This window comes from Canis lupus, chromosome 7 (assembly GCF_048164855.1).
Source record: "Canis lupus baileyi chromosome 7, mCanLup2.hap1, whole genome shotgun sequence".
Lineage (NCBI taxonomy): Eukaryota > Metazoa > Chordata > Mammalia > Carnivora > Canidae > Canis > Canis lupus.
This window is the reverse complement of record NC_132844.1, coordinates 52,575,306-52,600,452: the sequence shown is the minus strand read 5'-3', so window position 1 is coordinate 52,600,452 and position 25,147 is coordinate 52,575,306. Positions and strand designations below refer to the sequence as shown.

Sequence of the window (25,147 nt, the reverse complement as noted above, 5' to 3'; positions counted from 1 at the left end):
CAGATGCCTATTTGTATAGTTCTTTTTCTGCCCTTTGGGGCAGGACACCTCGATATGTGTGCCTCCAATAGCCCCGGCACACATCAGGAAGCCATATTGTTGTCCAGAACCTCTCCATGACCTCCTCCAAGTCAGACTGGTTTTCTTGGAGGTGCCGAAAGGTAGCACAGATGGCATCCACAACTTGGTGGACAATACACCCAAAACTAGCTCTGCCCACTTCAGAGAGCTCAGTTACACAGCCCAGAGGCACCAGGGAGGCCAGCAGATACATTCCAATAGCTACTTTCTGAGACACAGAGGAAGGTAGCTTCGTGTGGGTGGCTTCCCTTTGAAGATTCGGGACCAGCTTTTTGCAGATACCATAAAATGTCTCCTGAGACATCCAGAAGGCTTGCCTCCATCTGTGAAGGCTAAGTCTGTCTGCCTAGAGTTCTTGCCAAAGATGGATTGTGTAGGGAGAGCCCCAGTCCTGTGTGCTCTTCTCCCAAAGGACTGGGACATAGCAGGCATCGGTGGCTTTCTGAGCAGAGAGTGGATGACTGCATGGGTCATCCAGGTATGGAGGACAGCTTGATTCAGGTGGACCTGCATGGCCTGGGCAGGGCAGCCTCTTTGTCAGCCTCTTTACTCAGCCAAGCATGGCAACAGTGGCTCCCACTTGCAGGGTGGCTTACATAACCAGCGGCAGCACCCCCTGGGCTGAATTCACGGAGCATGCTTTGGGGCTTGTGAATGCCACTGAGCTGAGTTAGGCAGAGTGATATGTTGCTGTATATGTCTTTCCTAATGATGGCCAATGAAATTCTTATCCCCTATGTAGGTGTGGGCATCAGGAAGCTCAGGGTTGAGTTAGCTGATGATTATCAGGCCTGCCATTATGAACTGAATGTAACGAACGTAATTCCATCCGTGTAACCACACATCAGCAACTTCTGTTCATTTTCTTGCAGACTGAGTCAGCAACTCAGCTATGGTAAAAGAGCTCAGAGAAAATTAGACAAGGTTTTTAGTGTGCCTTCTTTTCTTCACAGACAAGACTTCTCAATGACTCCTTCTGGAGGACTTTTCATTTCTCTTGGGCTTCTGGATCTCTTCACAAAGCAAACACACTGGTGAAATTCTATGGGAAGTCCCCTTCCACACACTAAAACTAAGGATTACTCCGAAAATACAAAGACCTTCACTTGCCTTGATCATCTGATGCTCCCACAAGGAAGTACCTGAAGAGATGATCAGTTAATCTTTTGGAGGGCAAGAAGATAAAATGCTTTTCAATCTCAGGCATCTGGCTTTTAGTTAAAAATTACACCCTGGATTTCAACTTCTTTATTATGAAGGACCTGCTTCACAGAAGCACAATAAAAGATCAGTTAGTTATTCCTTAGAGTTTTCAGAATGAACAACCACAAGACAGAATAACTTTAACATTAGCATTTATAGTTCTAGATTTGAGAGTTCCACATTGCCAAGTCACTTATAATGACCCTATGAGGGCTTAATGTCAGGACTGAGAGACTGTTAAGGACTTCACACATCACTGCAATGCCTTTCCTGATGTTTTTTTTCCCTAATGAAAATCTACTTCTATATCGTCATGTGTCCTTTGGGCTGATATTTTTCTAAGAGCTGGTGTCCCTCCTACGTAGGATTAGGAGTGTTCATATCCCAGCTCCATAGGCTGTATGTGCCTAGGGAAGATACCTCCTCTCAGTGCGCCTCAAGTGTTCTCCTTGTAAAGCAAATAGGGCGGACTCACCTAACCCTAACGTTGTTGCTCTAACATCCTTGGGCTAATTTATATCTTTTTTAAAAGATTATTTATTTACTTTATCTGAGAGAAAGAGAGAGAGAGAGAGCATGAGCAAGGGCAGAGAACAAGCAGACTTTGCACTGAGCATGGAGTCTGGCATGGGGCTTGATCCCAGGACCCTGGGATCATGACCCAAGCCAAAGGCAGCTGCCTAACCAACTGAGCTACCCAGGCTCCCCTCCTTGGACTAATTTAAAAGGCCAGATCCCATATCAGCTAAAGATGGCTGAAACTGCATCTCAGAGCTTATTTCTAAGCAAGTCTAATAAATACAATGTAGTAAGGGATCCCTGGGTGGCTCAGTGGTTTAGCGCCTGCCTTGGGCTCAGGGTGTGATCCTGGAGTCCCGGGATTGAGTTCTGCATTGGGCTCCCTGCAGAGAGCCTGCTTCTCCCTCTGCCTGTGTCTCTGCCTCTCTCTCTCTCCCTGTCTCTCATGAATAAACAAATAAAAAAAAAAATATATATATATATATAATGTAGTAAACATTATGAATTCAGCAATGCATTCCACAAATATTTATTGAGCCTTATTATGTGCTAGGAATTCCAACAGGCACAAAGGATTACATTGCACCTTGGTTATTAGATCAGCAGCTTAGAGAAAGAAAATGCAGTGACTACTCATCCCTTTCTAGGTGGTTAGGTTTGTAAATGGAAAGTCTGTGCTTGCTATTGGTGGCTGATTCTTGACTTGGGCAGGACTGAATATTATGGCACTTGGGGTTTTATGACTTAGATGAATCCTTCCATGTAGTAATTAAACATATCTCCTATCTGAATGGGAACGAGTTTATTAGTTACGGTCACAACCTTGGGGCTCACTGTAATCTCATTTTAATAGTATATTCTCTGTCCACCTGTCAGAAAACTGCTCTCTTACTAAACTTTCTGGCATCTTCCACTTGGAAATAACAGCTTAGCCAACCCCCATTGATCAAGAGGAAATGTGAGTTTCTATTCTGCGTTTTCTGCCTATTTCCTTTGATGTAAGACATCTTCACTATCAGTCTTTAGTAATACCTCCTCCTAACATGTTAAAAACTGAGTGCCTAGTGCTTCCTCCTTTGTTATCATTAACTTAACTTACCACCTTAGATGTCAGGTCTTTTCACAAATCATTTAAAGTTCTCCTTAGCAGTCATAGACTGGTCCCATTGAACCCCACGAGGAGAGATGGAGGCAAGAGGAGTTTCCAGCTGATTTTCTCAGCATCCCATTGCCTACCTTTGAGCAAGTCCTTCTGTTCCTAATTAGTTGCTATCAACTGGTTGGTGGGAAGTGGAAAGGAAGAAAAATGAATGCTCCCAATGCCCCCTCCCCCAGCAACACATAACTTTTAAGAAAAAAAAAAAAGGACAGTACATGGATGAGGACAGTCTAAAAATTTTATTTTTCCATTCTGGTTTGAAGCTTTTATCACAGAAGCTGCCCCCAGATCACCTTTACTGACTGCTCTACTCTGTCCCTTCTCCCAAGGTTTGCTCTACCTCTCCGCCAGCACCGCCCACGTTACCGCTTCCGGGCCGTCCCTACAGGAAAAGGGGGTTTTGTTAAATTCGAAAACCTGCACCAGGTCCTTGCAGCGCAGATGCAGTGAACCGAGGACTGACCTGACTCGCTGGTTCACCTCTGAGCCGGGCTCTGTTCACCCAACCTGAACGTCGGCTTCTGAGCGGAGACAGGTAAGAACCTGCGGACCCCAGCCCCGGCGGGGGGCACCGGCAGCGTTGGGCCAGCGAGCCCCCTGCCCTAGCACGAGCTCCCCTGCAGCGCTGCTCGGGGACAGCCCGGCGGACCTACGCGCAGCCCGAACCCAGGCAGGGCGCGCGCCTCTCACCACTGCCCGGACCCCAAGGCCTCCCGCCTGCGCTCGCCCTCCGCCCGCCCACCGCCCCTCCTCCCTGGCTCTTCTAGGCCCCTCTCTCCTCCTTGCTTCCTCCAAGCCACGTCTACTTGCTTTAAAAAAAAAAAAAAAAAATATATATATATATATACACACACACACACACACACATATATAATTTATATATTATATAGATATATATTTATATATAATTCTATATTATATAGATATACAAATTATTAATATATATCATATAGATATATGAATATATATACATATGTCCAATTTGCGGAAAAGTTTTAAAAATAGCTGGAGGGACTCCTATCTGGATTTCCTGAAAATCCTCAATTGTCTTCTTTTGCCGGATTGGCCATGCTCTAACCTCTGTGGGAAAACAGTTCTCTCACTCCCCAGGCAGAGGAAAGGATCTCTCCCAGCCAGCTATCTAGGGGTCTGCCCTTACAGGGACGGAAAACTGACTTTGAAGTTAAAAGAGTGTGAAACGCAAAAGAAGAGATAACAGGTGACTGCGGGCTCTTATTCTTATCAGATACCTGGGCCTTGCTGCTATTAACACTTGAAGTGAGTGAATTTATCAGACTTATGCCAAGCACACTCTTAGCTGAAAACAGATCCTTGCAACAAAGGAGAGTTGGTAAGCAGAGACAGGTCCACCATGTGAGTGACACCTGGAAGGGACCACCTGAATTGGATTCTGCAGTTTGGGGACTTGGCTCTCAAAATGAAAAAGATAGGCAAAAGTGAGAGGAGAGTGGAAGAAATTTTAAAACCCTTAAAATAAAAATAAAACCTAGACGTTCTGGCTTCCCACTTCCTCTCTTTGCAGTAAAGACTCTCCCCAGTAATTCCAAAACAACGTTCACAGAAACTTGGTTCTTTGGTGCAAGAAGCTGGCCACTAGAGGATTTTGACTGATAGATAAATAAATGCTTAAATTCAACCTGTAACTACAAGGTTACTCTGCCTCTGTCAGCTTGGTTCTAGTCTCCTAGCTTCTACAATTAGCTGTGTGACTTCCAGAGTCCCTTTTCTCCTCTGTAGGGGAGGGCGTAGATCTGACTGGGGAGGCTGTTTGCCCGTGGAACACTGAACACTTTCAGGAGCCAAGCTCATGGCCAGTGGGCTGAATCTTGCTTCTCAGACTTGTTTTTAAGTTAGTTGCTAACAATGAAATACTAGGAGATTTCTTATAAAACTCTGGATTTCATCTAAAAAAAAAAAAGATTCATACATGCCATCAACACTGGACCTACATTTTGCACAAATCAACAAAAGACAGTTACTAGATACAGTCTTTACCAAGCCAGATTCACACATTCCTACATGTCAGGTGTCCATGGGTATTTGAGACTGGGCCTGTACTCTACCCCCAATCTAACCCCAGGTAGCACTCATTCCCAGAAGGCTGACCCTGATTTCTCTACTTAGTCTCCTCTTGTACTTCATAGGGCCACACTGGAGCCTTGATCTGCCTCTCGTAAGCATAAGAAAATAATGTTCTAGGAAGCCAAGTTGAAGCCCTCAGTTAATATAAAACCTATGGAACTGACCACAAAAGGAAGTGAGTTTGGCCTAGAAAATTAAACAAATTACTTATCTATATAAATAAAAAGGAGCTGATAAAAGAATCTCGAAAGACATAGGAAAGGACATGGCCATGATTAACATTGGGATCCTGTGCTACTTTTTTCCCTAAGTGCCATAACTTAGAATAGTTTATTGAAAATAAAAATAGCTCTATTTATTGAATGCTTACTGTACACAAGGCAACCTGATAATGCTAGAACTGTTTTTATCTTCATTTTGTGAATGAGGAAGCTGAGGCTTACAGAGGTCAAGTTATTTCCACAGGTCACAAATCTAGTGAGCTGATGGAGGTGGGATTTGAGCCCAGGATTTGAATTAAGAGTGGGAACCCTAGTGTCTTGAAACACTTTGAGTTTAGGGAACTGAGTCAGCCTTTTTGTAGCTCTCCAGATGGATAGAGATGCTCAAAAACTATTGAGTGACAGAAATAAAGAAGAAAAGAATGATAGAAAAAAAGAAGAGAAAGAATGATAGAAAGAAATGAAAAAAATGAATAGCCAAAATTTATATTTTTCATGGAAACAATAACATTTAAAATTATTTATTAAGTTGAAAAGAATAGGTTTTTAACTTGTTATGACTCCATTTGTCTATCCCCCAGTATATACATTTCTAACTTGTTCATCAGAATGAACAAAATGACTTGTCTAAATAAAAACATAGCAGTATTTTACCTTATCACAGAGGGGAGAAAGGTTTATCTAGAATAATTTCTTCTCACTGAAAACTCACTGGCACCTAATAATTATTTCCTTTCTTTTTTTTTTTTTTTTTTTTTATGTTCACAACTTGCCCTTCAAGAACTTTGCCCAGGACTGGCATCTATAGTTTGCAGAATCCACTTTCTTCCCCTTTTCACAAATTGGAACAGTGTGTACCCATCCAGCCTTCTGGCACCCCTCCCTGGCTCCACAGTCCCTGAACAACTGCCAACAGTCTTTTCATGTATAAATTCTGTTGGTACCCCAAATGGAATTTGTTCAACCTTGGAGACATAAGCTCATTCGAAGCTGGGCGTTCTCTTACAATATCCCACTCATTTTGTGCTCCAGTGTCTTCCTACTGATTCTTGTCTGACGAACATTCAACTTCACGAAAGTTGGATCAGGAAAGCTGGTGTTTTGAGGTGGAAGCCAGGAAGTCCTGGATGCAAATCCAGATTCTGTTACTCTCCAGCAGTATAATCTTGGGCTAAGTAAGTGATTCAATTCTTTGAGCTTCAGTTTGTACCTCTGTAAAATAGGAATAATAATAGCTATTATTATTAGGTTGTCAGACCATAAGGAAGATTGAAAGAGATATTTGGAAGAGTGCTGAGACAAATGGATTGATAGTTACAGCAAAGTAGGTGAGATGAATAGATTTGCTTCTTCACAGGTAAACGGATTTATGAGACTTCAGAGTTGGAAGGTACTAGAGAAGCTGCCCAGTCCTGCCTCCCATTCACTAGAACTGGTACTCGTGAACAGTGCATTTCAGCACTCAACAGTTTCTCTCTGTCACGCATTACCACCACATCTTCTGCTCTTGATGCACACTCCTGTGCATTCCATGCTCCATCAAAAGTTTCAAAGGGCCTTTTTTCTGTGTCAGGCACTTTAACCCCTCAATCTCCTAATTTTTACCACAACCCTATATTGTATGCATTTTTATCTTCACTTTACAGCTGTGGAAACTGAGATGTTAAGTAATTGGTCCAAGGCTACGTAGTTAATAAATGGGATTTAGCCAGTACTGTGTGAATCTGAAGTCCCTATTCTTTTCTTCATTATTACACTGCCTTTTAAAAAAAGAACTGTGCTTATTTTTCTCAAGTCTCAGCTCATCCCCTTGCTCCTCTTTTAGGTGTACCCTTCCACTGTGGACTAAATTATATTGCTCAAAATTCACATATTGAAGCCTTAACCCCCTCCCCAGTGGTTTTATATGGGAGATACTCAGGTTTAGATGAGGTCATGAGAGTGGAGTGCTCATGATAGGATCAGTGCCCTTATTTGAAGACGCCCCAGAGAGCTTGCTCTCCACCCCCTCCTTGCCCACAAAGAGGAGGTTATGCGAGCACACCGCTTAGAATCAAAAGGAGAGGCCTCAGAATCACACCTACTTTGCAGGCACCTTCATCCTGACTTCTATTCTAACCTCCAGAACTGTGAGAGATAAATGTCTGTTGTGTAAGCCACCCGGTCAATGGTGTTATGTTCTGGCAGTCTGAACAAAGACGCTGTCTTTGTATCTATGCCTTCTCTTTCCCAGTTGGTCTTTTCCAAATCTGACCTCAATGAGCTTGGATTTCAACCTGCACAATGTCTGTAGCTCTCAGCTTCCTGCCATCCACATTGTTCATTGTATCCTCGGTATCAGATTTTTGACAGCTCTCTCACCTTCTAGAGATATCTTTCTGTTCAGTGTCTCTGGCCAGGTAATCAGACCTAAGTTTTTTTTCCTGGATGGTTTGATATTTGCCTTCATAAAATCTGTCTGTCCTTGGATACTCCAAAATTTTTAAAAAGATATGGTTACTTCTTACCAAGACTCCTAGTGCTTTCAATTGACTCACTAGCATCTGCTTTGGGATCCAAGTGCCCTCTTACTTCCTGTTTCCTGGGAGTAGTAGTATTGGCCAGGCAAATCAGCAGGTTACCAGAAGCCGCATGTGAGACCTCCTGCTCTGCTGACATCTCCTTTCCCTCATCTTTCCCATCTCAAAATCCCTGTGCATTTGTTCTTATAACCAGTTCAACCCTTGATTGCAGGCTGTACCTCTTATGCAAAATGCTCAGGACCTACAGTTCTTTTTAGGGTCTAAAAAAATGTTTGAGATCTCTGAAAGTAAATCAACTTTAAAAAAACCTTGCATAATCAAAATTAATATGTGTGTCTTTAAATGTCCACAAATTTATCATCATGAAAAACAACTTGACTCAACTCTACTTTTAGGTGGTAACATATAAACAATGTTTGATGTAAACTATGGGTCCATTTGAACACGTTTGGAATAATGTGGGGATAGTAGGGCCTCTGAGAATGAGAGTGCCTGGAACCTACCCCAGTCTTAAAACAAAGACTTAACAAAGTCTTAAAACAAAGACTTAAAACTATGAACAAAACAGACCTAGTTTCTACCCTTAAAGTCTTAAAAAAGTCTTAAAAAACTCTACTTGATTATGCATTATTTTAAACTTATTCTAATTCCCTAAGTAAACTCTTGATATCTTAGTAAGAATGTAAATAAGTAAAGTAGTCAAATCTATCAATGTATTGGTGTATCTACTATATGTTAAATACTGTGCCTGGTACTCAGGGTAGCAATGAAGGGTAATATATGAAAGACAAAATGGGGTCTCTGAGCTTAAGGAGTTCAAGGTCTAGATAGCAAGAAAGGGCTTCATCTTTCCCAACTTTCCTTTGCCTCCCCTGGCTTCTTTCACTTCCTCAAATTCACTGAGCTCCTTCCTACCTCAGGGCCTTTGCAGATAACTGCCACCCTTCTTGCTGCCTAATCCATCCTTCAGGATCTGTTTAAATGTCACTTCCTTGGAGACCCTCCCTGACCACACACTGTCCCCACCCTCTACCCCATCTAATTTAGGCCCCTCTGTTATTCATAATTTTCTAATTTTTTCTTTTTTTTTTTTTTTTGCCTTTGCAGCTCTTATCACTTGAATTATTTGCATTCATTTATTTATTTACTTACAGTCTATCTTGCCTCATTCATTTATAAGTTCTAAGAGGGTAGAAACTAGGTCTGTTTTGTTCACAGCTATACATCCAGTGTCAATTACACTGTCAGACAATAGTGTTTATGAAATATTTGCTTAATAACTGAAAGAGCACACACTCCTAAAGTAAATAAATAGCAATGTGAAAGTGTCTAGAACTGAAAGGAAATCACAATACTTTGTATGATATAGCAATGGTGGATACATGTCATTATACATTTGTACAACCCACGGAATGTACAACACCCAGGAGTGAACCCTAATGTAAATTATGTACTTTGGGTGATATGATGTGTCAACATAGGTTCTTCAGTTGTCACAAATGTACCACCTGGTGGGGGATGTTGACAATGAGGGTGGTTATGCATATGTGAAGATATATGGGAAATACCTGTACCTTCTGCTCAGGTGTGCTATGAACCTAAAATTGTTCTCCAAAAAATAAAGTCTTCCCCAAAAAAAGGGAAATTGGAAATAAGACATGGACCTATAAGGAAGCAATTGAGTAGAGAGAGGTGGAATAGACAGGATTTGATCACATGGAGAAGGGGACTGAGCATTGAATAGGGAGAGCAGCATGAAGAGGAGCCTGGTTGTAAAGATAGGTTTACTGGTCTCAGAACAGTTGAAACGCTAGCTTGACTGCCTGATTCCCACTTGAAAATGGTTCAAGACTGAATTAGACAGTGGGTTCAGACCATACTGTGGAGGGGCTTGAAAGTTGTTCTAAGAGTCATACGGAGTCATTGGCAGTAGCAGTGAGACATGATGGAAGTAGTAGAGATCAACTGTAGGGTAGATGGTAAACTCAGCAAAGAACAAAGACAGGGTTCAGGAAGATGGACCAGCAGACCCTTGCAGTTATCCATGGTTGAGATTCTAAAGGCTCTTTGAAAGCAGGAATCCTATTTTTTATTCTTTTATATTCATCACTATGCCTTATTAAATTCTAAGTATTCAAGTTTGAACCACAGATAAGAAAATGGAGATAATCTGACATGGATACACTATTTAATCTTTAAATTAGAAGGAAAAAAACTGTGAAAACACAAGCATACATTTCCTTCAAAACTTCAAGTTGAACCATGAGTTTATTTTGTTCTATTTTTTATCATTGAGTATCTGAGGTAATTAGAGCGTGAGTTTGCATTTTTTTCCTCTCTAAATCAAGAAATAATTATTCAGACTCCATGCATATATGGAGAATAGGGGCACAGAGGGAGAGTATCAGGACTATATTTTGTGTTTCTTGCCCAGATAACACTGTCATTTGCCTCATGCTCTCTGATACAGCATCATTTGCCTACTGAGCACTAATCACTAGTTTATAGAGGTTCTGAATGACACTGGGTTTACCCCTAGCCTCTCCAAGTATTGCCTCATCCTGTCTAGTTCCTTAAAAGTTTCTCTTTGAAATAGAACTCCAACAAGGTGAGAAAAATGCTTACATAAAACTAGTTTGAAAATGACCTCAAGTTAAAAGAGAATGTGAAATATAAATGTCTGTGCATTGTTAAAAATAACAATATCTGTATTTTTTGACATGGAAGAACCCTTGTCACAGAGACCCACATGTCCATGCTATCCTTCATCCATATCGTACATCTCTCAGGGATCAGCTGGTCACTTGGCCCCTTGGAACAAAGACTCCATTTCCTCCCATCTCTTCCAGCTGGCTGTGCACATATGTCTAAGTCCATTATATGCCTATTGTAATATCTTTAATGATGGTATCTTATATTTTATATCATCTTTCTTCCTAGAAGATCAAAGTTTTCTTATACATTTTCTAAAATAATATCTTTCATTAATTAAAATTTTAATATCCATAGAGTTCAAGATATTATAATATTTTTATTACCAAAGGATGTTAAAGCTGTTTTTTTTAAAGAAAATAACTTTCCAACTCACCCACGGACATTTTTTCTTTTCTTTTCTTTTCTTTTTTTAAAGATTTGTTTATTAGAGAGAGAGAGGGAATGTGCATTTGTACTCACACATGTGCACAGGGAAGGGTCAGAGGGAGAGGGAAAGAATCTCAAGCTAACTCCATGCTAAGCATGGAGCCTGCTGCAGGGCTCAAGCTCACAACCCTGAGATCATGACCTAAACTAAAACCAAGAGTTGGACGCTCAACCAACTGAAACACCCAGGCACCCAGACATTTTCTTCTTATTTTAATACATGTAAATTTCTTTGAAAGAAAAAAAAAATGAAAATAAATAAATAAACAAAAATAAAAAAATAAAAAAAAAGAAAGAAAGAAATGGAGAAAGAAGCAAGCAGTCTAATTTCATTTTTAAATATGAGATAGGGATCCCTGGGTGGCGCAGCGGTTTGGCGCCTGCTTTTGGCCCAGGGTGCAATCCTGGAGACCCGGGATCGAGTCCCACGTCGGGCTCCCGGTGCATGGAGCCTGCTTCTCCCTCTGCCTGTGTCTCTGCCTCTCTCTCTCTCTCTCTCTCTCTCTCTGTGACTATCATAAATAAATAAAAATTAAAAAAATTTTTTTAAATAAATAAATAAATATGAGATAATTTTCCTGGTAATTATTTGCAAGAGAGATATTTAGATTACTTATTTAACATTTAAATCTAATTTAGGGGGATCCCTGGGTGGCGCAGCGGTTTGGCGCCTGCCTTTGGCCCAGGGCGCGATCCTGGAGACCCGGGATCGAATCCCACGTCGGGCTCCCGGTGCATGGAGCCTGCTTCTCCCTCTGCCTGTGTCTCTGCCTCTCTCTCTCTCTCTCTCTGTGACTATCATAAATAAATAAAAATTTTAAAAAAAATACAATTTAAAAAAAAATCTAATTTAGGGCTAATAATGTGTAATTTATACTACTCACATTTTGCATGAGATAACTGATGTGTGAGAAGTATATATCAGTCAGGGCTCTCTATAGTGAACAAAAATGTAGCCAATTCTGGCTATTTTATTTTTTTATTATTTTTTAAAGATTTTATTTATTTATTCATGAGAGATACAGAGAGAGAGAGGCAGACATATAGGTAGGCAGAGGGAGAAGCAGGCTTCCTGCAGGTAACCCGATATGAGCTCAATCCCAGGACTCCAGGATCATGCCCTGAACTGAAGGCAGACATTCAACCACTGAGCCATCCAGGCATCCCAAATTCTGGCTATTTTAAATACAAAATAAATTTATTTTTTTATTTTAATTTTAATTTTTTATTTTTTATTTGAGTGTAGTTCACACACATTGTTGCATTAGTTTCAGGCATACAACATAGTGATTCAATATCTCTATCCATTACACTATGTTCACTACAAGTGTAGCTACCATCTGTCACCATACAACACTATTACAATATCATTGACTATATCCCTATGCTGTGCCTTTCATTCCATAACTGGAAGCCTGTATCTCCCACTCGCCTTCACCCCCACTCGCCTTCACCCACTTTGCCCATCCCACCACAACCTTCCTCTAAATTGATTTATTTTTTAAGACTTTATTTATTTGAGAGAGAGAGCATGAGCAGGGGTGGGGGTAGAAGGAGAGGGAGAAGCAGACTCCCTGCTGAGCAGGGAGCCTGATGTGGAGCTCAATGTGAGTCTTGATCTCAGGACCCTAAGATCATAACATGAGCCGAAGACAGATTCTTAACCAACTGAGCCACCCAGGTACCCCTGGGTTTATTTTTAAAGTATTGGGAAGGTCATAGAATATTTCAGGGTGTGAAAACTGGATTTGGAGGCCACATTGCAGAACTGACATCCCTGATGAAGTTCAGATTCAGTTGCCTTCCAAGTGAAACCAGCTAGTGAAAATGTCCTGGCTGAGCAAGGGCACAATTGGGTGACCTTGGCATGATTTTGAGGGATAAAGGCATACTTAACTATAAAAATGAGATATTATGGCCTTACAGGTTAAATTAAGTTTACATGATACAGATGATAACTGCTATTCCTAACTCAACTTAAGCACGAAAACATCCACCGTCTCATAAATCTTAAAAAATTGAGTCCACAGGACATTGTAAATAATGCATATATTCTATCTGTTGTTTTACAAGTACAGATTAACATGCTCAATATTAAAGTCACCTGATTTATTTGTACATATTTAAGGCTCAAAAATTGCCCCCCCCCCCAAACTCTCAGTTACTGAAGCTGCCATTAGGAACTTAAGAGGGGTTAAAATGGATTATTGGTAACAGTTCACGCATAAGGCGAGGAGCCAGTGCTAGCAGTCTAATTAAGCAGTTTGCGATACAAACAGCTCATGAATTCTTCCTCTGACCAAAGCAGAAAGCACTTTTGTCCCCTCTGCAGATAGTTGTTATAAGTCAGCAAGATACCTTCACTTTGACTTGTTTCAGGGTTAGAGAGACAGGGTGAGAAACAGACATAGTCTTTGGTATACCCACCAGAAACATCAACCCTAACCAGAAGTGTGCTTTGACTTTTATTTGCTGCTTGTGAAAGAGGAGATGCCTCACTAATGTTCCCCCACTACATGATCTTACTACCTTTTTTCTTTTCTTTTTTTTTTTTTTTTTTTTTGCTTAAAAAATAAATATTTGTTATCTCAAAGTGTCTTTGAGTCAGGAACTCAGTAGAAGCTTAGCTGGATGGTTCTGGTTTAAAGTCTCATGTGGGGTTGCTGTCAAGCTAATCGCTAGAGCTGTTGCCATCAGAAGACTTGAGTTGGGCTGGAAGATCTGCTCTCAAAGTGGCCTGCTCATCTGGATGGCAAATGGGTCCTAGCTATTAGGCAAGAGGCGTCAGCTTTTTACCACGTGGGCCTCTTTATAATGCTTTTTTTTTAAATTGAGGTATAGTTGACATATATAAAACATTCTTTAGTTTCAGGTATACAACATAATTATGCAATATTTGTATACACTGCCAAACCATCACCACAGTAAGTCTGGTTAACACCCATCACCACACATAGTCACTAATTTTTTTTTCTTGTGATGAGAACTTATAATAATACAACTTTTTAGCACTTAATGAGCAACAATATGTGCCTGGGATTGTGCCAAGCACTTGGATGCTTTATCCCCATGAGAATTCTGTGTAGAAGGCACTGCCAGGTCTTCATTTCACACGTGAGGAAGCTGAAGATCTGAAACTTTATGCAACTTCTTCAAGGACAAGCACATAATAGTGAGAGGTAGCCTGGCCTAGAATCCAGTCTGTGATGGCAAAGCCAGGGTGCCCAGTTCCCATGTTATACCTTGTGACCTTCTGATGGTATCCTGGCCTTTCTTTCCTTCTTAGCATTCTTCTTAATGTCTCTCAACATCCTCCACTCCCCTTCACATCTCTCTCTTACCTGCCACTTACTTAGTTCCATGGAAGTGCCCTGGAAGCGTAATTATTAGAATGATTACTGGTTAGCTTCTATGTTCTAACTGGAACCTCGCAGAATCAGCCACAGAATAGTGAAATTATCAAACTACAGAGAGAGAACTTTATGCATCTTCTGCTCCATCCACTCTGAATTTGTGTCATATATCATTAGCAGAGTTGCCTAGCATAGTATTACCTCTACAGGCTCAGTACCAGAGCTATTCCCTCCACCACACCAAAGGAAGACACAACCAGGCTGGAAACTTCACCGACCCCAAGCCATACGGGAAATCCATTTCCTTGCTTATCTGGCAGAGTGCTCCTCTCTGGCCTCAACTTGGGTTTATACTTCCCGCTGGGCCCTTAGTCCCTATGTGCATTGCTCCAGCTCTGGGTTCTGCCTGATAAAGGGTTTTTCTTCTGAAGCTCCTAAGATACCCCACCCAAGCTCAGGTGATTCTGCACTAACTCTGCCTTTTCCTATTTTCTCCTTCAGGAGCAGGAGAGTCTTCAACACTCCAAGGAAGTCCACCCTCTTCCTTGACCCTTTTTGGGGATCCACCAGTCCTTGTTCAGGCTGATTCTAGCTGGCAAAAAAGCAAAACGTAAGGTAAGAGAATAAGGAAAGGGCCTCAACTGAGCCTCCTCATTCTAAAGGTATGCAAGCCACCCAAGTGAACACCATCCTCCCCTGGAACTTTTTCAAAATAATTTCACTGAGGCATTTTGCACGTTAAGAGTACAGTCTAGTGATTTTTAAAGTAAATGTATCAAATAGTGCAACCATCAACATAAATCCACTTTGGAACATTTTTATCACCCCAATAAGATTCTTCATGTCCGTTTGCTGTTAATTCCCTGCTCTCCACACTGGGGAACCACATACCTAATTTTTGTCCCTATAGCTTGGTTTTTTACAGATGTTTCATATAAATGGAATTATATACCATGTGGTTGCTTGTGTCTGGCTTCTTTACTGAGCATAAGGTTTTTGAGATTCATCTGTAATTTGATCCTTTCTAATGCTGAGTAGTTTTGCATTGTATAGCTATATATAACATGGTTTATCCATTCACAAACTTTGATGAACATTTAGATAGTTTGCAATTTGGAGCTATTATGAATAATGCTACTATAAATTGATTGTTATATTCAAATAGTTTTTAAACTTTAATTATTATTTAAAAAACAGTGCAGGGATCCCTGGGTGGCACAGCGGTTTGGCGCCTGCCTTTGGCCCGGGGCGCGATCCTGGAGACCCGGGATCGAATCCCACGTCGGGCTCCCGGTGCATGGAGCCTGCTTCTCCCTCTGCCTGTGTCTCTGCCTCTCTGTCTCTCTCTGTGTGACTATCATGAATAAATAAATAAAATCTTAAAAAAAAAAAAAAACAGTGCAGTGTGTAATCTTGTAATCTTGTATAATAAGTACAGTATATAAGTACAGTATGTCTGTAGAGTAAATTCCTGGGAGTAGAATTTCGGAGTCAAAAATATACATTTTTATAATTTGAATCAGTATTGCCAATGTTCCTTCAATGGGGTGGCAATGCATGCATATTTCCTCGTACGTTCATTGGCTTTTGGAATGGTACAGGTGTAAGGTAGTCTCTCTGAAATTTGAATTGTATTTCTTTTTATGAGTGAAGTTGAGTATACTTTTATATATCTAAAAGCCAATTTCATTGCTTTTGTGAATTCTCTGTTCCTACAATTTTTCCCATTTTTCTTTTGTACTTTGGGTCTTTTCTGTATTGCTTCATAGGACAATTAATCCTTTGTTCTGATAGAAGTTGCAAATATTCTTTTCACTTTGGTGGGTTTTGACAAACAATTTTATTTATTTTTTATCATGGTAAAATATATGTAACATAAAATAGATGATTTTAACCATTTTTAAGTGTACAATTCAGTGGCATCAAGCACAGGTACTATGTTGTATAACCATCAACATTATCCATTTCCAGAACAGAAATCCAAAATAGAAACTCTAAACTCCTTAAATAACAACTTCCCTTTCCTCCCTTCCCACTACCCTCCCACCCCTGGCGCTGGTAACCACTATTTCCAATTTATGTTTCTGTGAATTTAACTACTCGAGGGATCTCATATAAGTGGAATCATGGCACTCATCCTTTTGTGACTGGCTTATTTCATTTAGTATAACATCTTCAAGGTTCATCTATGTTGTAGCATCAGTCAGAATTTCCTTCCTTTTTAAAGCTGAATAATATTCCACTGTATGCATATGTCACATTTTGTTTATCCATTCATCAGAATTTTATTTTAATGTGGAAAAATCCATCTTTTTAATGAGTTCTAATATTTATGCTAATAAGGGGTATACAAATTCTTCTCTAGTTTCTTCTACATTTATAGCTTAGTTTTTAAAATTTTACATTTGAAGCTCTGATTCAGCTGAAATTTATTCTAGTTAAATTTGCAAGGTTTGCATCCAACAAAGAAGAAAGTCATATTGAAGATCAAGTTCTCCAAGAGACAGATTTTGGGACAGAGATTTGAACACAAAAAGTTTGTTGGGAAATACTCTCAGGAATCATACCTGTAAGGAAATGAAGGAAACAGAACTGGGCAGAGGAAGAAGTTGAATTGAGATTCAGTGGCAATAAAGCTTTTATCTGATTCCATGAGCTCTGGATCTGGAATGTCCTTACAGAATTGTCTTAAATTGAGCAAAGAGGTCCAGGCTTTTGTATTCCTGCATCAACCAGTCCTTGGATATTACTGACCCTAAGGTATACTTTAAATGAGGCAGCTGCCTTTGGCTGAGAGCAATTTCTGGGGAGGGGCTCAGCCAGGAGCATCAGTGAACAGCACTACCAGCAGCTGGGGAAATCAGTGCCTTGGCCCTGAACCAGGAATATAGATGGCACACCACAGCATCTATTACACTGCCTTCCTAACGTGAGTAAGTAATGCATTTCTTTGCTAACTTTATTATATACAAAATCCCATATATGCTTGGGTCCATTCCTGGATTTCTCTATTCCATTCCACTGGTTAATTTTTTCATACATCATTAGTATACTGGTTTAAAAATTATAGTTTTATAATATGCTTTAATATATGCAAGAGCTAGTCCCTTCTCATTAACTTCAAAATTTTCCTGGAAAAAAAAATTTCCTGGATATTCTTGCTTGTTTATCTTTCTATATAAACTTTAGATCAGCTTGCTAATTAAATTTGGATGGGTGAGGATGACTGGATTAAATTTATAGATTAATTTAGAGAAAAAAGACATATCTATGATATTGAGCCATCACCCTCTCCAAGAATGTGTTTTAACTTTCCAAATTATCTTTTGTGTTCCTTACTGGTGTTCTAAAAATTTTTTTCTATAGGTATTATGCATCTATTACTGTTTAATTTATATGTGGTGGTTTTATCCTTAATTTTTTAAATAAATGGGGTCTTTCCTGTGTATTTCTGACTAGTCGTTTGTCTGTATGAAGATTAATTATTTCTGTATATTAATTTTGAATGCCACCACCTTACTATATTCTTTTACTGCTCTGGTAATTTTTTAGCTGATATTCTTGGGGTTTTCAGATATGCAGTTTTATAACTTTCAAATAATGACATTTTTGCTTCAGCTTTCAGTCCCTAATCTCTTTATTTTACTTAATAAGCAAAAGTATAAGATATTTTAAAACACTAAAACTCTGAAACACATCATTCACAACAGGAGAAGAAAGCCGTTGTGTATACTTTTACAGCTGTGGTTACCACACTCCTATAATTACATATTGTAGTTATAATCTTGTAAGTGGCTATCTCCATTGTAAATCATGATCTTCCTTAAGGGCAAGGACTGTATTATTCACTTTTATATCCCTGGCACTTAGCTTAGTGCCTCAATAAATGTTGGAAAATTAAGGAAAAATCAATAATCTAATAACCACAAACCAAAAACCAATAATCCTAAACAGGTAAAAATAACTATGATTTCCAAAGTGTCTGTTAATGTCAACTAGCCCTATTTCTCTTAAACTTTTCTAAACCATGGAACATAAAATAATGTTTTTTAGGTCTGAACACCTTCTCTCCTTGGCCTAGTTCTCTGTTCTGCCAACCAAGTGTAGGCCTCAGAAGCCTGGTAACCTCTCTATCACCAAATATCAATTGCTTGAGACAAGTGAGCCATGCTGGTCAGCTCCAGTAACCTGGACAACTTGGAGAATTGAACACTCCACCCTCCAGGTGTAGGGCAGATGTAATGTGAGTAATTCTGGAGAGCATAAACCAGAGACTGAAATCCTTCAGATAAGTTTTATATTTGGATCTATTGTTTTTAAAGATCTTTGCAAAAAAAAAAAAAAATCAAAATAGGATCAGGCCTACTACTCTGAGGTCTCTCAGTTTTTTTTATTAATCTAAAATATTATCAAAATACCATAAGTAGTAACAGACTCAACTAAAACTGGAGGTTACATGTACTCATTCCAAGTCCAGTGCTCTTTCTAGCAGATTACCATGTTGTTTCTACTTGAATTTAACTCATCAAAAACTCTTTCAGTTCTCTTCTATTTTGGTGATGGTGATGAGTGCCTTCTAGTTTACAAAAATGTTGTCAATATTCCTAGGAACATTAACACACAAAAGGAAATTACAGTAATAATAAACAATAAAATCTCAGCCAGAATTTATAGAATAGATACCTGGTTAATACAATAACGAAGTACTATTTCACATTTATTAAACTACTAACAAATTCTATAGTAATAATTTCTAATGACAGAAGATTGTGTTGAAATGCTCCTTGATGCAGCAGTATAAATGCTATAATTTTTTTGGAAAGCAATTTGGTAACAGATAAAAAGAGACCTAAAAATAGATGTTTACCCCCTGTTACTCCATCATCCTACTACTCAGGATTGATATAAGGAGTTAATTCAGTTGAATAAGATAGTCATCTGAAGGAAGATATTAATTTTATGTAAGATATAGTCTATAATAAAAATATACCTGAATGGCCCACAATAGAAGGATGGTTTTTGAAAATTATGCACATCAATTGAAGGGAATGTTATATCCACATTAAAATCAGATTTATGAAGACTGTGTAATAATATGTGGAAAGAGTGCTTTATGACAGTGTTAATAAACACAAAAGCACATGTACATGAAGATAATCAGGCCCCCTACCCACCCTGCAAAAATATGTATCAACTAGGGCGAAACACAGAAAAAAATAAAATAGATGTATTAGGAACTGATATAATTAAAAATGCCACAATTTGAGTTCCCCAGAAAGCAGAGTCTGAGATGGAGATTTGAATATAAGACATTTCTACCTCTTGACCCTCTTTTTGATCAGCACCTGGGGGGCAACTTAGAGGAAGGTTCATTAACATAGAACTAAAAACTAGTCTTCTCCACTGCACCTGGTCTCGAGGTCCCACCTAGTACTCATTAACTGCATCTTCTACTATCCATGATGAAGTTCACTTACCCTTAGGTAGCAGTTTTTCTGGGTTAGGTGGTTTTCCTAAGTGGCGTCACCCAGACTCTTGTGCATTAGGATCTTGATTTCCTGGTCACCTTGCCCTCCTTGAGTTAAAGCTGCTGCAAGAGAGTACCAAGTGGTTACCAGTATATTGGGGTCAAATATATTATTCCAAGCCTCCCTATATCCTCCAGATATTTAGAGTCAATTTCCCCCATAAGGCAAGTGACTTCTCTCTATGCCTGCTGATTTCTTGGCATGAGGAAACTGAAGTGACAAGGCAGCAGACAAAACTTGAATAGGATTCCTGCTGTGCACCCTGGTGGAACATCCTCTTCCTGGGAGCTAAGCTCTCTAAATTCATAAAGCCCAGAGTTTCAGGAACAAGAGCAGAAATTCTCCCAGTAGGTCTCTGGGAGTGTAGGTAAGCAGGGACACTTCTATTTCTACTCCTTGGTTCATTCTTAGACCAATGTTTTCTAACCACGAGGGACACCACACCATATAGTAGTTGTTGATTTAGGGTATATACTGTAAGGTATCACCTCCAGCCTGGTCTTTCAGTTGTACCTCAACAAGTTATTCTGTTGCTTTATCTATGTGGTGCAGTATGGGATTGGATAGGGCCAGTGGATCCTATGATCATATACTCACTACTACAGCTCACCTTATTCCCACGTTATCTTTTGTAGAACTCCCTATTAATGGATCAAATACTCTATGAGCCCTTGGATAATGGTGTTGTCCAGGGGCCCGTAAACAGGAAAGATAAACTAATAGCTGGAGTACTTGTTGATTTCAGTCAAGATAAATTATTGCCCCTTCCAGGGTAGAAGGAGTCCAATGAAGTCAACTTGACACCAAATGACTGGTTGATCTCCTGTAAGTGATGGGGATATATTAGGAATATAGGATTGGCCTCTATTGTTGGAAGATCAGAAATTTGGTAGTGGCAATAGCTTAAGCAGTCTTGGTGAGTGGGAGCCCATACTGTTGAGCCCGTATGTATCTCCCATTCCTGCCACCATGGCTACTTTGTTGTACCAACACTGAGGCACAACACAAAGGCTAGCTGATGTCAACTGCCTGAGCCATTCTGTTTACTTAATGCTTACTGTGTTCTGTGGTTCAGGTAAGAGTTCTGGGTGTGTAAAATAACTCAGATATGGAAGCTGGGCAAAGGATCATGAATTCTTATTGGCATTTCTGCCCTCAGCCTCTTGATCTTTCATCCCTAATTATTTTTATTGAGTCGATTGAATAATACTCCTATTGGCTGTCCATCTATTTTGCCCATAAGGATAATCTTTTCTGATAACCCTCTCCATAGCTTTCTATGGATCAAGCCCCTCTTGCAACATCTGCAACCTTGCCTCTCACTTTAATGATTGAACCCATTTGGCTTCTAAAAGCAAAAGCTAAACACTGTCACTGCGTCTGATATTTCAGGTTGTTGTCATCCCTATCATTATCAAGGGTCCCAGTTCTATAATGACGTCTCTAACCACAAGCTCTGGACTATAAAGGAGAGCCACCAGTGAGTTCCTCAGTGAATCAGATGTCCCTCTTACCAGGTCCTTCCTTACTTCTTTGGTCTTTCCTCTGAGCCTTCACATGAAAACAGTCATCTGGTGGAGTTTTCAGCCCCACATAATAAATCCACTCAAGCATGCTTCCTTCTATGAGACATTTGATCCTTTTTTCCATTGTCTGCAAGACAAGTTTTGGCATTCACTCCTCATTGAATGTGAGCATCACTTTCTCCAAGAATCTGAGAGCCATCTTAGCAGTGTACACTGGGGTCCCTGCCATTGTCTAATAATCCTATATAGCCCAGGAGAATGCTCCCATATCAATTAACACTCTGTTAGCCAACTTTATATTCTACTTCCCCTTGATTCCACATCCTCTCTTAGCTCTGCTAGTATGCATTGCCCAGGACCTGCAGCTCCTTCAGGGTGTAGTTCCTTTCCTCCTCTCACAGACCCAGTGCATCCATGACTGCATTTGCTGTGATTTAATGGGTTATGTTATTGACTGTAATGGGTTATGATGGTCCTGGTGGCAAGAAGGGAAATGGTGGCAGATTCACATGGGAACACATGTTATCTTGCAAGCCAGAGGCCTAAGTAACCATCCTTAATGGGGGGATGAGTAGGGATGAGTACCAGCCTTTGACAGGGAGGAGTGGGTTTTTTCTGCATACCTAGAGGCTTCAGGGGAATATGCATATTCATGATTTCCATCAACCCAAATATCTACCCCTCATTTATCAGAATCCTGCTCTTTTCCATTTAGAGCTTGGACCTAAGTGTAGCCGACCTGCCACCGAGAATTTAAGGTTTTCTGGAGCTCTGCTAAGTTTATGGTTAGATCTGAGCCTGATCTTCAGTTTTAGATGCCCTCCAGCTATTGGAGATGAGAGTCTCATTGTTCTTTACAAGAAGGCCCTCTGACTTTTATGTTTAGCCTTTAATTGCTAATTAATCACACTCAGCCTTTCCTTGTCTTTCTCCAGAGCATCTTTTGCCCTTCTAATTACCAATTTCCTCATGCTTCTCAAAAACTGGTTCCATTGCCCCAGCCAATGCATTCCCTTCCAAAAGTGTATCATTCCAGAAACTCAGTGATCACACTGCTGTTGTGGACCTGGCTTTATCCATGCTCTACCAACCAACGTGATGGGGTCCTTATTTCCAGATAACTAGCGGATGATGCAGATTTAACATCTGCTTTCTTGCACTGTTCCTCCAATCAACTGTCACAAGCTGGGCTTCCAGGGAGACAGCATCTGCAGTGGAGAGCAGCATGCAGGAAGCTTATTGGAGGGCTCTCTTGGATCAACATCTGTGGGAGTGTAAAGAAGCAGGATTGAGCAGAGAAGATTGACTGTGAGGCTGTCACAACATAGGCCTCCACAGATTGCAAGAGAGTCTCTGGAACTGAGATGGCCCCAAAGGGTTACCCTTACTCTGGGGACATTGACCAGCCATTGGGTATGGGCTGCCTCCGAGAAGGGAACAAAACTTTGGATGAAGCTGTTCACTTCAGCAGAGGATAATCTCAAGGCAGAGGGGGTTAGCTGGGAACTGTCAGCTATCCACCCTCCCTGCAGCTAGCTAAAGGAAAAGAGGCCTGAAGTAAACAGCTTCATCTTTTCTGTACTTTTGTCCAGAGACCTAGTGGTTTTTCCTGGGGCAGATTTCCCCACCTGAAGAATGGCCCAGACGTCCCATAAAACAAATAGAAACTTGGGAGTGGCTTGGTCAGTGAAACTACTGATAGGGGGTCAGTTAGCCTCTCGTGACTCACCATCCCCCAACCTACCCAACCCAGACCCAAAAGAGGTGAGTCAAGTGTAGACTTCAGGCTACTTCACAGCAGAATGGGCAGGCAAACCTGTGTAACCTGAACAAATAAATTGAGGCTTGCTTGAAAGCTTGTTGCCACATAGCACCCACACTAAAAACAAACATAAATCTGATGCCTAAGACCTTGAAAAGCAATTCATGTCTTTACTGAGCCTGGTGAAAATGTGGCAAGGACATACTTCCTAAAAAAATCACACTTCCTAAAAATCATGTGGGGACAGCTCATTCCTAGGTTTCATGTCTTCAAGCTGCTGCTTTCTGAATCTCTCCTTTCTCCTGCTGGCAAAACTCTAGAAGACCCTTTCTTTCACCTCTGGATTCAGTCCTTTCTTTCACAAGTATAAATACAAATCAATTTTATGTATGTAAATCAATTTTGTCTTTCTCTGCACTTACCAATTCTCTTGTCCTCATTACCCTCAGTAGATGAATAGGACAGACACAGACTCATGAACAGAGATGGGGCAGGGGTAAAATTTGACCTGTCACACTTGAATTGGTAAATATACTATATTTTTAATACTTTATTTGATGGTGAAACACTTCACCAAATAAGAACCTAATCATAAATTAAAATGTATGAATCACCCCTTCTTTGGAGCTGCCATCTCATTATTCTTATAATGGCCTATCCCTCCTTCTCCCCTCATTGCCCATCAGAATGTTTCTATGGCGCTTTGTCTGGAATAAATCAGGCTGCTTTCCATTTGTCCTTCCTTTTTTTTTTTTTAAGATTGTATTTATTTATTCACTAGAGACACACAGAGAGAGACAGAGACACAGGCAGAGGGAGAAGCAGGCTCCATGCAGGGAGCCCGATGTGGGACTCCATCCTGGGACTATAGGATCATGCCCTGAGCTAAAGGCAGATGCTTAACTGCTGAGCCACCCAGGCGTCCCTCCATTTGTCCTTTCAAAGAAACTTGCCCACCTGCCTGATAGAGGAGAACACATAAATGTTGTGCATAGACACACAAATACAGTTTTGCATATTACTTTGGTGAGTTCATGGACTCTTCAGTAAGTCTGTTAATAACCACTTAATTAGTTTCCTTCCCTAACTCTCAGTTCCTAAAATTCTGACCCCTAAATTTTAGCTAAGCCAATAATATACTTGATGCCTGTGACAGGGTACAAACTCCATTTTTTTATATGGCAAATGATTCATCTTTATAAATTACATAGAGGATACATAAATTGTATACTAGAGAAGCCAACATTTTTATTCCTTCCTCCTTCCTTCCTCTGTTAAATGAATTTAACAAGCATTTGTTTGCTAAGCACTTACTATTTTGGAGTAATGTATTTATTTAAAATCAATTTCTAACTTTAAGAATGAAGCCACTTCATGGGGAGAACTGATATATAATTAGACAATTACACTAGTGTGATAGGACAGAGGATGTTGTGGAAGCCTCAGGGAAGAAAGGGAGGGGGAGATGGTGGTAGAGAGGGCACCTGATTCAGCCTAGGAGGTAGGTATGGCTGAGAGTGATTTCAGGGAGAGCTTTTGGGAGAAGGTAGTACATAAACCGTATATTGGGAAATTCTTAGTGTTTCAGAAGACAAGAGTAAGAGAAAGATGTTCCCTCCAAAAAGGATAGCATTTGTAAAGACAGAGAGACACAAGGAAGCATGGTGGGTTGGTGAGCTCGTCACTGGTTTACTAGGGCTGCAGTGGAGGGTAGATATGGAGACAGTCCCAAGAGGTGAAACAAGGGCCAGTTCACAGAAGGGCTGGAATGCTGGTTGAGGAATTTGCTCCTTATCCTCAATAGGCTGTGGAGCCTCTGAAAGCTATTTAACAGGCATGACATAATCAGATTTGCATGTAGCATGGTGAGGTGTGGGAGTCCTCACACCCATGCATGAAGATTGCTTCTATGTCAATTGCATTTAAAATTTGTAAACGATAATAAAGAATTGAAATTATAAACAAAATTATAAATTTAAATTTAATAAATTTTAGTTTTAAATAAATTAAAATAGGTACTTGACTAAAT

At 40.2% G+C, this 25,147-nt stretch overlaps 1 protein-coding gene across 7 annotated transcripts in view; it reads left to right on the top strand.

The window, feature by feature from the left end:
• Nucleotides 1-2,883: 2,883 nt before the first annotated feature.
• Nucleotides 2,884-25,147, top strand: part of PAQR8 (progestin and adipoQ receptor family member 8) — a 95,842-nt gene continuing 73,578 nt past the window's right edge. For 2 of the 7 annotated variants that reach the window (XM_072832676.1, XM_072832675.1), the window contains exons 1-2: nt 2,901-3,497; nt 14,804-14,917. The gene's annotated coding sequence lies outside the window, so the exon portion shown is untranslated. Of the gene's footprint in view, nt 3,498-6,318; nt 6,462-14,803; nt 14,918-16,740; nt 17,655-25,147 lie in introns of those variants that run through there. The other 5 variants (XR_012034105.1, XM_072832677.1, XR_012034103.1 and 2 more) reach the window with 5 other exon arrangements.